Source organism: Trichomycterus rosablanca, chromosome 5, assembly GCF_030014385.1.
Source record: "Trichomycterus rosablanca isolate fTriRos1 chromosome 5, fTriRos1.hap1, whole genome shotgun sequence".
In the NCBI taxonomy this organism is placed as follows: Eukaryota; Metazoa; Chordata; class Actinopteri; order Siluriformes; family Trichomycteridae; genus Trichomycterus; species Trichomycterus rosablanca.
Window position 1 is genome coordinate 16,625,706 of NC_085992.1, and position 13,908 is coordinate 16,639,613.

The following is a 13,908-nucleotide window of genomic DNA, read 5'->3' on the forward strand; positions in this document are numbered from 1 at the left end:
TGAAGCAGAAGGAAGGTAATTTAATGAAAGATGAGAAAGTGAATACAAGTTTGTGCTTCAAGAAGAAAAACCGGTACACGTCTCTTGTGTTATGAGGCTGTGTCTGTGGTAAAGAAGTACAATATAAATGTAGATATACATTATAAATATACAGTATAAATTTGGCATTTTGACACCAAACACAGAATGTAGCCTCCAAGGAAAAACAACAAATTGTCCAAGACCATAATGCAGGTGTGGGCCTCTGTGAAAATGAGTTTGACACCCCTGCATTAATAAAAAGGACATTAACTTTATGTTGGTGGATACCAACAAAGAAAACTAGTGGCCAATGTATAACCATGGGTATGACCATGGGTGGTTGCCATGGCTTTGGCAATGGCAGTACAGTGACCAAAGACATCAAATTCCACTCCAATTACAATGTTTCTTTCCTCATTCCTAAAGTAAAAGTTGCTGAATTGCTTAGTTTTTTAAATATTACTTCTCCTGCCTGCATACAGTGACCACACAAAACCCTGAAACACCCCCTATTACGGCACAGCCAGCCATACATACTGTATTACATATAAAGAGAAAAGTGGTTTAGGAAAGCTGCAGAACAATATAAAACTATTTTTGGATCTGACTATGTTTTATGGTCACAAACATGCCCCCATCATCCAAAGTCACCTTGGGTTAAATGACACATGAAAAAGCAACATTAGCAACCCACTGAGCACAACAAGCATTTAATTTATCATTAACAAGCTAGACCAAAGTGTTATGTTTCCATAAAAAGAGATAATACTTCAAGCAAATGAGTTGGTTTGCTTGCAAAAGCTTGACTTCAAAACTTGAGTCTACATATTACTGGCTGAGGTTAGGAAGACAATTCCAAATTCTTAATCCCATTAATAATTGCTTTGATGTTTTTTGGGCTATTTTTTTTTTTTGAACACCCAATCAAGATGAAAGTGTCCTCCTTTTTTTTTTTTTTCCATCCACTTTTTTTCCATCAAAATAACCATGGTTCTTGAACCGGTTCTCTTCAGGTTTCTTCGAACCTTGGTGTTTTGTAGGGAACCAAGCCTGCGTCATCAATGGTGGGCGTTACACAACAAAAGCAAAGAGTAGTAACATGATGGCAGAGTGTGTATGTATCTGAGAGTATTTATGCTGTTGTTACAGATGTTCATTTTCATGCAAAATGCATCGCTCAACTATTGGTGATAAGAAGACGTTGACGTGTTTGTCGCACTTGTTATTTTCTTTAGTTCATTGACGTGAGAAGCGTTTTTGCGCTTCACTCTCACCGCGACCCTCGGTGCAAATAGCTGATTTGCTCAGCGCTCGGCTTGAGCAGTGAAACATCACTTAAGTTCCACGACACGAACATCCATTTGTGTGAAATAACCATCAAATCCACTCTAAAAGCTCCACATGTATCTGTGTTTAGCCGTATTAACTTCACATGTGGTGTTTCTGCAGCTCGGGGTTCTAAATCTGCAAAAAGCTTTACCTAAAAAAGCGTAATGTGGCTTAAGGTACTAAAAGTACGACATAGAAACACTTAATTTCTCTCAGTTATTATTGGTTATAAGTGATCTGTACTGCCCAAATTCATCAGTCATTGTTTTAGTACAAGCCACGTTACACTTTATTTTTCACGTTAAGCATTTTTCATACTGTCTGGGTCACTTTTATCATGTCATATCTCACAGTTCATAGCTTTGAAAATATCAGCGAATACCAGTGGCGTACTGGCTCCAAAAATGAATCAGGTGAACTTTAAAAGATGAAAGTTTAGCACCAAAGCTGTTTAGCAGCTTCTCAAACCTTTGACACGCCCACATATGACATCACAGTTTGCACTGAAAAAAAAACAAGAATTCTGTGGTGCCAGATTAGAACACTAGTTCACTGTCTGGAACCTCTTTTTTTCGGTGGAAACACCGAACTAGAACGGAGCCGGATCCGTGTCAGTACAAAAGGGGTATTGAGAAATGAATCAGTTTGAATGGCAACAAAATAATACCAAACTTTGTGAAACAAATGTCCATAAAAACCAAATTATTATACATCGATCGAATCTTGGCTCTGCCTTGCTGAGGCTGAGTGGCTACATGAACAACGATTGGCCTGTTGTTCAGATAAGGGGCGGGACTAAAAGCCGGATGGGGGACTCTCTCTCAGACTAGTGCGATTACAACCTCTGTTGGCTGGTTGGTGGCACCTGCATGGAAATGGGGAAGGAGTGCGGTAGGGGGTGTGGCCCGCCGTGCACAGCGCTGTACCGCACTGCGCTCGTCAAGTGTGGGTGATAAGATATTTGATTGCTGTGTACGTTTCGGAGGGGGCGTGGAGCAGCCTCGTCCTCCCCAATCAGGAGCAGCGACCAGCATTAGTGAGAGGATGATTGACGGGTAGAAATTGGATGTGCTAAAAAAAATAATAATACAATTCTAAAGGCAAGAATGCAAATAATTAGGTCTTTAATCATCTACTCTACATAATATTGATGAAATCCCAGGACCGGAAACTACAGCTGAATGTATGTAACCTGTGAGACCTCAGACAGCAGCTGAAGTCCTGCAAGAGAAATTTATTTTAAAAGCAATATAAACTCTAGCACTTCGGAATCTTCACCAATAATAAAGTAAACATTTGATTTGTCTCTAAACTACAAATTGTTAATTCATAGTTCAGTTCCATGGGCATTTATTCTGTTTGTGCATTGTTAAATCTAACAGCACCACTTTATTGTTGAGGTTGATATTTTGATGGTGTAATTTACGTGATGGGATTTGGAATTGTTGGAAATTAGGTTTTAGAAGTTAAAAAATACTTGCTTTCCATTTGGATTGAGGTTTTTTGTCTTATTCTGACCCAAACTGACCCCTCGAGTCAGATGTTTTGTATAAACAGTAGAATTGATGGGTCAAAGTCAATGTTGAGTCACACATGTGTATTCTGAAGTTAATAAATTGACTTGTTACTCCTAAGTTGTTCTTTTCCCCCAAAACACAGGTTGTATCACTGGTTGATAATTTATTGCTAGCCCAATATTTTATCATAAAATGAAATGTAATTTGAAGGTGATAGGAAATAAATGTAGCATCAACACCAGTGAACATTTGAGATAAATAGATACCTTCTCATTCAATGTCAGTGCTATTCGGACCTATTGTACACAGATTCCCAGAATCACACTCCAGTCTTGTTGAAAGTCTTTTATCAGAAGATCAGAAGATCCTTAAAATAAATGTGATATTTAAGTGTACATACAATCACTGTAATATTAAGTCTACCACTTTATGTTCAATACCGATACTGCAAATTGAGTATCTGCCGATACCGATCTGATACCGTCATTTCTCTCAAACAACTAAGCAGTAATAATACATGTCTCAATGCACCATGGTTAAACAAGCTATTTAAATAACAATGCTCAGACTGTGAAACAAATATTCTAAAGGAATAAATACAGAACCTATAACATCACACTTCTGCAAAACTGCTGTTTTTATTTTCACTGCTGTTTTTATTTAGCAGCATTTTTGGTTTCACTTTTTGGTTTTCACATTCAAGCTGTTGTTCACATGACACATCTCGCTTTACGGCGTGTCGTCCAAAGTGTCTACAATTGGTAGATGTCAATCAAACGCGATGGACCAATTAGAATTGACGCAGAGTTGAGATTTTCCTTTAAAGTTCTGTCACGTTTTTAGATTATTAAACCCTGCTGGATTTTTAAGAGGACATCTGTGGCTAAACAGGAAATGGTGTAGTTTGTTTTATTTCATTATACTAATGGATTAATCATTGAGGATGTGAGAGATCTCCAAGCCGGGACGACAGGTTTTCTTTATCTCAGATGAGCGATTTATCATTTATAAAGCGATTTTTATTGTGTTTAAACAGTGTGTTTAGATTGTGGCAGTAGTAGATGATTTTTTAAAATGCTAAAAGTTAAGTAGATCAGTGTGTTTCAATTTCTGAATGGCTGATGCAGATCAGTGGCACATGTTAATGATTTCATCAAGATGCACCTTGATGTAAAGCAATAAATGGCACTCTGTTGGAACACATCTTTGTGTGTTATTTGCTTTACACACAAACAATGGGCTTATTTACATTAAGTGTTTTTTTACATTAAGTGTTACTTACAGTAAGCAACAGTATCGGATCGGATTACATGTTTTTTTCCTTCCGATAGTCGATCCAGTGATTTGGGCCAATATCGGACCAATACCGATACAGAGTATCGGATCGTTGCCAGCCCTAGTCTAAATATAAAATATTCTTCGTACAGCTTGCATTTGGGCTTGTAACTTTTAAACAGTTGGTAAGTATTCCACCAGAACAGCATAGATTGAAAACAGTACCTTCTGTGCTACAAGCTCTCTCACTTCATTCACTACTAATTGCTTTATTTGTTTCTACAAGACTTGTACCCTGCTTTCTGACAGCTGTGGTTAAGTGCTGGAAAGGGAACTTTAGGCTGATTGAAACAAGCAAAAGCCAGGTTCCCCTAATTGCAAGCAGAAATAAAGTCAATACAGACAGTAAATTGAAACTGACATTCAAATGGAATAGGACACAGCTGGTTGCACAGACCAGAGCGCTGTTAGCTAAAACACATCCAAGACATCCAAGAGGATACAGGAGCCGAGTCATGCTTTCTTAATGACCTGTATTTATTCTTAAATTCTTATTTCTTCTTTCCTGCTTTATTAACAGCACAGACAATACTGGGTTTTATGAAATTAACAAAAAAATAATTGGTTATTGTTGCAGTTAACAATAATGATTCTTTGCTCTAAGCAACTGATAGAGGAGCTAAACATAAAATAAGAACTAGAACATTGCAGTTTGCAATTTTCACTGTCACAGTTAAGTCATCTCAATCCTGATGCAGGATACACCCTACTAAAATAGAGAGTTTATCTCTAACTAGCTTTAAACTATGCACTTACCCAATATACACCAACCAGGCATAACATTATGACAAGTGAAGTGAACACTGATTATCTCTTCATCACAGCACCTGTTAGTGGGTGGGATATATTAAGCAGTAAGTGAAAATGTTATCCTGAAAGTTGATGTGTTAGAAGCAGGAAATATAAGCAAGCATAAGGATTTGAGCGAGTTTGACAAGGGCCAAATTGTGATGGCTAGATGACTGAGTCAGAGCATCTCCAAAACTGCAGCTCTTGTGGGATGTTCCCGGTCTGCAGTGGTCAGTATCTATCAAAAGTTGTCCAAGGAAGGAACAGTGGTAAACCGGGGACAGGGTCATGGGCGGACAAGGCTAACTGATGCACGTCGGGAGCAAAGGCTGGCCCGTTTGGTCCAATCCAACAGACGAGCTACTGTAGCTCAAATTGCTGAAGAAGTTAATGCTGGTTAGGGTGCCCATGCTGACCCCTGTCCACCGCCGAAAGCGTCAAAAATGGGCACGTGAGCATCGGAACTGGACGGACCAACGAAAGAAGGTGGCCTGGTCTGATGAATCACGTTTTCTTTTACATCATGTGGATGGCCGGGTGCATGTTCATCGCTTACCTGGGAAATACATGGCACCAGGATGCACTGGGAGAAGAACGCAAGCTGGCGGAGATGCATTTTAAATCAACCAAAAAGGATTAAAAAGCCTTCTAAAAATGGGGTTTGGGTGCCCAGGTGGCACAGCGGAATATTCCGCTAGCACACCAGCACCGAGATTCTAAACTCCTCGGTTCGAAACCTGTGTTGCCACCGATCAACTAGTTGCCATCTGGCATTAAATATGAAAATGCATTAAATAAAGGGGTGGGGGGTTGTGTCATTTCCTTAATAATGAGAAGAAATGTTACACGGATCAAAAAAGGATTAAAAAAGCCTTCTGATTTAAACACGTTCCCCAAGTACTTTGTTTCACACCCCTCCAGATTGTAATGCAGATGTAGAACTTCTAGTAAACAGTTGTTTCACATAATAAATGCATCTAATTAAAAGGCTGTTTTCTAACTACTCATTAGTTAGATGGTTGAATAAAAAAATGATACAGCTGCAAAAAAGGGGTTTTGCACAAATTGCTAATAAAATACTGTCTCATTTTAAAACAGTGATAACAACACATAATAATAAAGGTAATTCTCTAATTCTACATCCAAAGGCAAAATGTCAACACTAGAAAAATTATAAAGCGTAGAAACAAAATGAAATATCGTAACAAGAAATGACTTTGACTTGAATGTATAACCATAACAAGACTGTACCCCAGACTTGTCTGTCTAACCGATTGCTAATGTAACTGAGAGTTTGCTGAGTTTATAAAGTAAGAAATAAACTGTACATAGACAAACTATCGAGTGCATAATCCTTTACTGGCTTGTACTTTTGAGCACATACTACAGAGAGATGATCACGTGTGTAGAGAAGCACACTTTTTCATTGATTATGGAATCCCCAAAAGGACAAAATTTACTCAAAACGTAAAAACATACAACAAACATTGTCAGCACACTACACCACAGAAAAGTCTGTTACACTAACTTTGCCGTATGATTGCTTGGACCACCTCATATTGCGACTTAAATTTCATATGCTACATGTCTGAATAATGTTAAATCGCTAAACACAAACCTTAAGTAGCAAGTAAAAACTAAAGGCTAGACTTGCTCATCAAATATGGACACATCCTTTTACATTCTACCAGACAGTACAGCAGGGCCTGCTAGCAAAGACTAGTCAACTGAAGTTGTCGGTTGGATTAGATGATAAGATTGGAGGACTGGCAAGGACAGGCATCAGGACTGGTGTCCCAACTGGGATTGGCAGCAATTTGGGCATATTTAGTTACCCACTGTACAACCCTCACTGCATGCATGAGACTAGTGCTTTTTTATTTCTTCTTATTAGCTTTGTTTTAGTTTAGTGTTCAGCATTTCATGTTGTTCTCTTGGTGTGACCTTTGCAGGACAATCAATCTTAATCAAGCTTTTAGAAATGCTTAAATCATATTTACTTGGTTTTTGGCCAAGAAATGTACACTATACATATTCCAATCTGGACTGGATTAAACAATAAAAATATAATCAAATTATACTTGATTTGTTTTATATTTGTAGGAAACATTCAACATAATATATTTATCTGGTAGTTTGCAGTAATTTAATTGAAACTGGAGTTCAAATGACAGCCCCAGTTTTGTTTTTTCATTCAAAACCTTTTTTTCCCATGTCAGTAGAGATGCCTGCACAGCCTGTGCACTTGTCTGTGCAATTGCATTGGTGTCTGTGTCTAGTGAGTACTCCTGTACATCATTCAGCTGTCAGTGTGTCAGCATGAGCTAGTGAAAAAGCTTGTCCTACATCAGTCTGACTAGACATCTCTGCAGATAGCAGCAGGGATTAGGGTTATCTTAACTTGGTGACAGAGCAATTCAAAGAAAAGTATCAGACAGAGAGGAAAAAATCACAAAAATACCATATAATATTATATTATGTCAATTTCTAGCTGTTCTGATAGAGAGACATAAATATAGTCTAAATATAGTGACACTGTCTGGAGTCCTATAGGAAAAGGAAAAACCCATTCATTTATGATCTGATGAGTCAAATCTTAATAGAAGTTGTGAGAGAAAATGTTAATTTACACTATAAGTATTAATACATAATCAATTACTACTTAGAAAATGTAGATATGCTTAGGGCATGATTGCCAGTAGTCATGTTCCAAGAATACTGCTACAGTAGAATGTTACTGGATGTGTACATGGTGTACAAGATGACAAGTGTGTCAATTGCATTGTATGATGTCCAAAACCCAGTTCTAGCTGATTTAGAGCAGTTCCTATGTTCTATTTTTCCAAATGTTATCACATTTACAGAGTCTCTGTGTGAGACTCTGCCTGTGTGATCATTCTCTGCAAACTGAAGAATCATCTTTAGTTTGTTAAATTACAAAAGCAACAGGGAACACCTTAACGTTCCTTAATACAGTCCTGTATTATTTAAAAAAAAAAGTTGGGACAATATGGAAAATACAAATAAAATAAAAACACAGTGTTCCTTACATTTACTTTGACTTTTATTTGATTGCAGACAGTTTGAACCCAAGATATTTCAGGTTTTGTCTGCTCAACTTCATTTCATTTGTTAATATATTTCCATTCCTGCATTTCAGCTCTGCAACACATTCCAAAAAAGTTGGGACGGGGCAATTTAGGGCTAGTAATGAGATGAAAAAACTAAATAATGATGTGATTCCAAACAGGTGATAGTAATCATGGTTTGGTACAAAAGCAGCATCCAGGAAAGGCTGAGTCTTTGATGAGCAAAGATGATCAGAGGATCTCCAGTTTGTCAACAAATGTGTAAGAAAATGATTGAAATGTTTAAAAACAATGTACCTCAAAGAAAGATTGAAAGGGATTTGCATATTTCTCCCTTTACAGTGCATAATATCATTAAACAATTCATGGAATCGAGAGAAATTACAGTGCGTAAAGGCCAAGGGCGCAAGCTTAAGCTGAACGCCCGTGATCTTCGATCCCTCAGACGGCACTGCATCAAAAACCACCACTCAACAATTGCTGATATAACCACATGGATGAGGGATTACTTTGGTAAACCTTTGTCAAACACTACAACACAGAGTTACATGCACAAATGCCACTTAAAACTTTACTGTGCAAAAAAGAAGCCTTACGTTAACCATGTCCAGAAGCGACGTCGACTTCTCTGGGCTCGGAGGCATCTAGGATGGACCATCACACAGTGGAAACGTGTATTGTGGTCAGATGAATCAGCATTCCAGGTCTTTTTTGGAACAATTGTACACCATGTAAACCAGACCAAAGACAAAAAGAAGCATTCAGCTGGCAAAGGTCATTTACACTTCTTTAATGGCAGCATGCAGAAAAGTACATTGAGATCTTAGAGCAACACATGCTGCCCTTAAGAAGTCATCTTTTCCATGGACGTTCATGCATTCTTCAACAAGACAATGCAAAATCACATGCTGCACACATTACAAAGGCATGGCTGCGGAAGAAGAGGGTATGGGTACTGGACTGGCCTGCCTGCAGTCCTGACCTGTCCCCAATAGAGAATTTTGAAATGAAAAATGTGACAACGACGACCCCGTACTGTTGCACATCTTAAGACATGTTTGCAGGAAGAATGGGACAAAATACAAGCTGAAACACTAAATCACTTATTTATGTAACCAAGGGCTTAAGACAGGAGACAAGGATGAACACACATGCAGAGATGTTACATAATTATTACAAGATTTTTTTTTTATTCTAAAATTAAGGCAAATAATTTTTCACCCACAGAAGACATATTTGATTAGTCACGCTGACCACACACACACATATACAGTGGGGTCAAAAAGTATTTAGTCAGCCACTGATTGTGCAGGTTCTCCTACTTAGAAAGATGAGAGAGGTCTGTAATTTTCATCATAGCTACACTTCAACTATGAGAGACTAAATGAGAAAAAAAATCCAGGAAATCACATTGTAGGATTTTTAAAGAATTTATTTGTAAATTATGGTGGAAAATAGGTATTTGGTCAATAACAAAAGTTCAACTCAATACTTTGTAACATAACCTTTGTTGGCAATGACAGAGGTCAAACGTTTCCTGTAAGTCTTCACCAGGTTTGCACACACTGTAGCTGGTATTTTGGCCCATTCCTCCATGCAGATCTCCTCTAGAGCAGTGATGTTTTGGGGCTGTCGCTGGGCAACACGGACTCCACAAAGTTTCTATGGGGTTGAGGTCTGGAGACTGGCTAGGCCACTCCAGGACCTTGAAATGCTTTTTACGGAGCCACTCCTTCGTTGCCCGAGCGATGTGTTTGGGATCATTGTCATGCTGGAAGACCCAGCCACGTTCCATCTTCAATGCTCTCACTGATGGAAGTAGGTTTTGGCTTAAAATCTCACGATACATGGCCCCGTTCATTCTTCCCTTAACACGGATCAGTCGTCATGTCCCCTTTGCAGAAAAACAGCCCCAAAGCATGATGTTTCCACCCCCACGCTTCACAGTAGGTATGGTGTTCTTGGGTTCTTCTTCTTCCTCCAAACACGACGAGTTGAGTTTTTACCAAAAAGTTCCATTTTGGTTTCATCTGACCACATGATATTCTCCCAATCCTCTTCTGGATCATCCATATGCTCTCTGGCAAACTTCAGACGGGCCTGGACATGTACTGGCTTAAGCAGGGGGACACGCCTGGCACTGCAGGATTTGAGTCCCTCTCGGCGTAGCGTGTTACTGATGGTAGCCTTTGTTACTTTGGTCCCAGCTCTCTGCAGGTCATTCATCAGGTCCCTCCGTGTAGTTCTGGGATTTTTGCTCACCGTTCTCATGATTATTTTGACCCCACGGGATGAGATCTTGACCCCAAGGGAGATTATCAATGGTCTTGTATGACTTCCATTTTCTTACAATTGCTCCCACAGTTGATTTATTCACACCAACCTGCTTGCCTATTGTAGATTCACTCTTCCCAGCCTGGTGCAGGTCTACAATTTTCTTGCTGGTGTCCTTCGACAGCTCTTTGGTCTTGGCCATGGTTGAGTTTGGAGTCTGACTGTTTGAGGCTGTGGACAGGTGTCTTTTATACAGATAACAAGGTCAAACAGGTGCCATTAATACAGGTAACGAGTGGAGGACAGAAGAGCTTCTTAAAGAAGAAGTTACAGGTCTGTGAGAGCCAGAAATCTTGCTTGTTTGTTATTGACCAAATACTTATTTTCCACCATAATTTACGAATAAATTCTTTAAAAATCCTACAATGTGATTTCCTGGATTTTTTTTTCTCATTTTGTCTCTCATAGTTGAAGTGTACCTATGATGAAAATTACAGACCTCTCTCATCTTTCTAAGTAGGAGAACCTGCACAATTAGTGGCTGACTAAATACTTTTTGACCCCACTGTATATTTAATGTTATCCAGCTCAGTCTGAAAAAAGGACCGTTGGCTAGCAAAACTTGAAAAATAGGGCTAACCGTGAAGATAAATTGGTGACACAAACAATGACTGCTGTTATAGGACGTGTGTGTGTATGTCTTTAAGAGGGGTGTATAGTGGGAGATGCTCTGTTCACAATATGACTATAAGTGAGTCAGGAGTCGATTCGTATGAAGCAAAGCGTGTACACATTCTGAGTTTCTCTCCTCAGTCAGCTCTCCTTTTTTACTATTATTAATAAATGATGCGGTTGTGTTTAGATAAATGTCTATGTTTATATATTTTTTTCTATATTATTTTACTACATCTAAATGTTGACACCTGCACAAAGTAAAATTCCTTGTACACCTGCTACTTGGCAAATAAATAAAGATCTGATTCCTAACAACATACATGAACTACAATCCATGATACTCAAGATTCCAAACAAAACAGCCATCAAAATAGAATGATCCACAACCAGTCCTTAAATACCTTGGCATTCATCTTGCAATGAGATTCAGCTGTGGATCATTATTTATTAGCTATTGACCAATCATAACAAAGGGGCGTCAACTTGCAACTACAAACAAAACCACCCTAACCATGTGCTCTCAGAAACAAAGGGTGCAGTACAAACACAAAAACCATAAGCTCCAGAGAGGCTGGATTTGTGACATTATACATTAATGTGTTTTTGTAACCTTTTTATAAATCATATAATATATATATCACTAAGATTTAGTGCATAAATGAAGCACATATATGGACTGGAAGAATATTAATTAACGTAAAAAAGTAGATGGACAATAGTTTTGCTTTCATGATTTTACTGTATATTCCTAAAATCAAGTTATGTAATAACAATAACTCTAAAAGTTAAGTTAACCAACTAGTAGTTGTAATTTCTTTGAGGTCCAGCAGAATTGGCAGCTTCATGTATAATTTCACTCTTTCTGTTCACTTGTAAATCCCTCACTGGAGCCCCACTCCTTTGCTAATATCTTAAACCACCTCAGCCCAATCTCTTATGCATTATTTATGCCTTTACTTATTCTTTTGCATCTCTATGAACCGAAGGCCAGGCAGGTTGATGAGCAGCACTAGAGGGCCTGAGGCAGCAGTCATTTAAACTCAGCTATAACATTCAAGATTCAAGAGTTTTATTGTCATGTGCACAGAAGAACTAGCAGTTACACTGTACAATGAAATTCTTACTTTGTTCGTCCTCCAAACATCAATAAGTATTAAACATAAAACAAAATTAAACTAACAGAATATTACTAGAAAAAACTTTTTAAAAATATATAATTTAAACTATAAAAAAAAGTTTTATATACAGAGAGAAAAAAAAAAAAAAAAAAAAAAAAAGAAATAAAATAAGGCAGTGCAAAAGGCACATAGCAGCAGTTACATAAGGTGCAGAAATTATGCAGTGTTATACAGCATAAATACAGAAAAATACAGCAGCAGTTATTTTAAAGTGTAAATTGTGCAACATTATGTGCAAGTAGCAGCAGTCATTTAAATGTGCAATAGTGCATTGTAGAGAATGTACAATGTTCATGAGCTAAGTTGTGTATGTGATAGTCCGTGTTTGTTCACAAGCCTGACTGCTTGTGGGTAAAAACTGTTTGTCAGTCTTGTTGTTCTGGCCTTTAGGCTTCTGAAACGTTTGCCTGATGGCAGAGGAGTAAAGAGGTAGTTTTGGGGGTGTGTGCTGTCCTTAATTATGTTGTGGGCTCTCCTGACCACCCTGGTCTGATAAATGTCCTGTAGTGCAGGGTAGGACGTTCCAGAAATTCTTTGTGCAGTTTTTATTACACGCTGGAGTTCCTTCCTGTCCTCTGCAGTGCAGTTTCCGTACCAGACTGTGATGGAGCTGGTAAGGACACTTTCCACCGTACATCTGTAGAAGTTGCTGAGAATTTTGGTTGACATGCCAAATTTTCTTAGTCTTCTTAGGAAGTACAGTCTCTGTTGAGACTTCTTAATGATATGGCGTGTGTTGCAGGACCATGTGAGATCCTCGCTGATGTGCACACCCAGAAATTTGAAGGTTTTCACCTTCTCCACCACTGTTCCACCTATATACAGCGGTGTATGCTGTTCTCCTCTCCTCCTGGGGTCCACAATCAGTTCCTTTGTTTTGTTGATATTTAATGAAAGATTGTTGTTCTGACACCAGTCCTCAAGATCTGCTACCTCCCTTCTGTACGCCATCTCATCCCCCCCAGTAATAAGACCAATGACTGTGGTGTCATCAGCAAACTTAATAATACTGGTGGTGTTATAAGAGTCCACACAGTCATGTGTGAAGAGCGAGTACAGAAGAGGGCTCAGCACGCAGCCTTGAGGTGTCCCAATGTTTATGGTCTTTGTGCTGGATGTTCGAGTGCCAATCCTGACTGACTGAGATCGGTCAGATAGAAAATCTAGTATCCAGTTACAGAGGGTCGGTGTCAGTCCAAGGGTGTGGAGCTTTTCGGTGAGCCTGTGTGGGATGACTGTGTTGAACGCCGAGCTGTAGTCGATGAACAGCATTCTTACATATGTGTCCTTGCCTTCCAGATGTGAAAGGGCTGTGTGCATGGCTGTGCAGATTGCATCATCAGTGGATCTGTTTTGACGATATGCAAATTGTAGGGGGTCCAATGTGTCCGGAATGGCTTTTTGGATACGAGTCATGACTATCCTTTCAAAGCACTTCATTACGATAGGTGTGAGCGCAATGGGACGATAGTCATTCAAGCAGGTTATTGTGTTTGTCTTTGGGAGTGGAACAATGGTGGTGGTCTTAAAGCAGGAAGGAACAGAGGCTTGCATAAGAGACAGGTTGAATATGTCTGCAAACACATCCGCCAGCTCTGATGAACAAACCTGTAGTGCACGTCCAGGAATGCTGTCTGGACCAGTTGCCTTCCTTGGGTTTACTCTCAGAAGCGCCCTGCGCACCTCCATCACAGACACAAT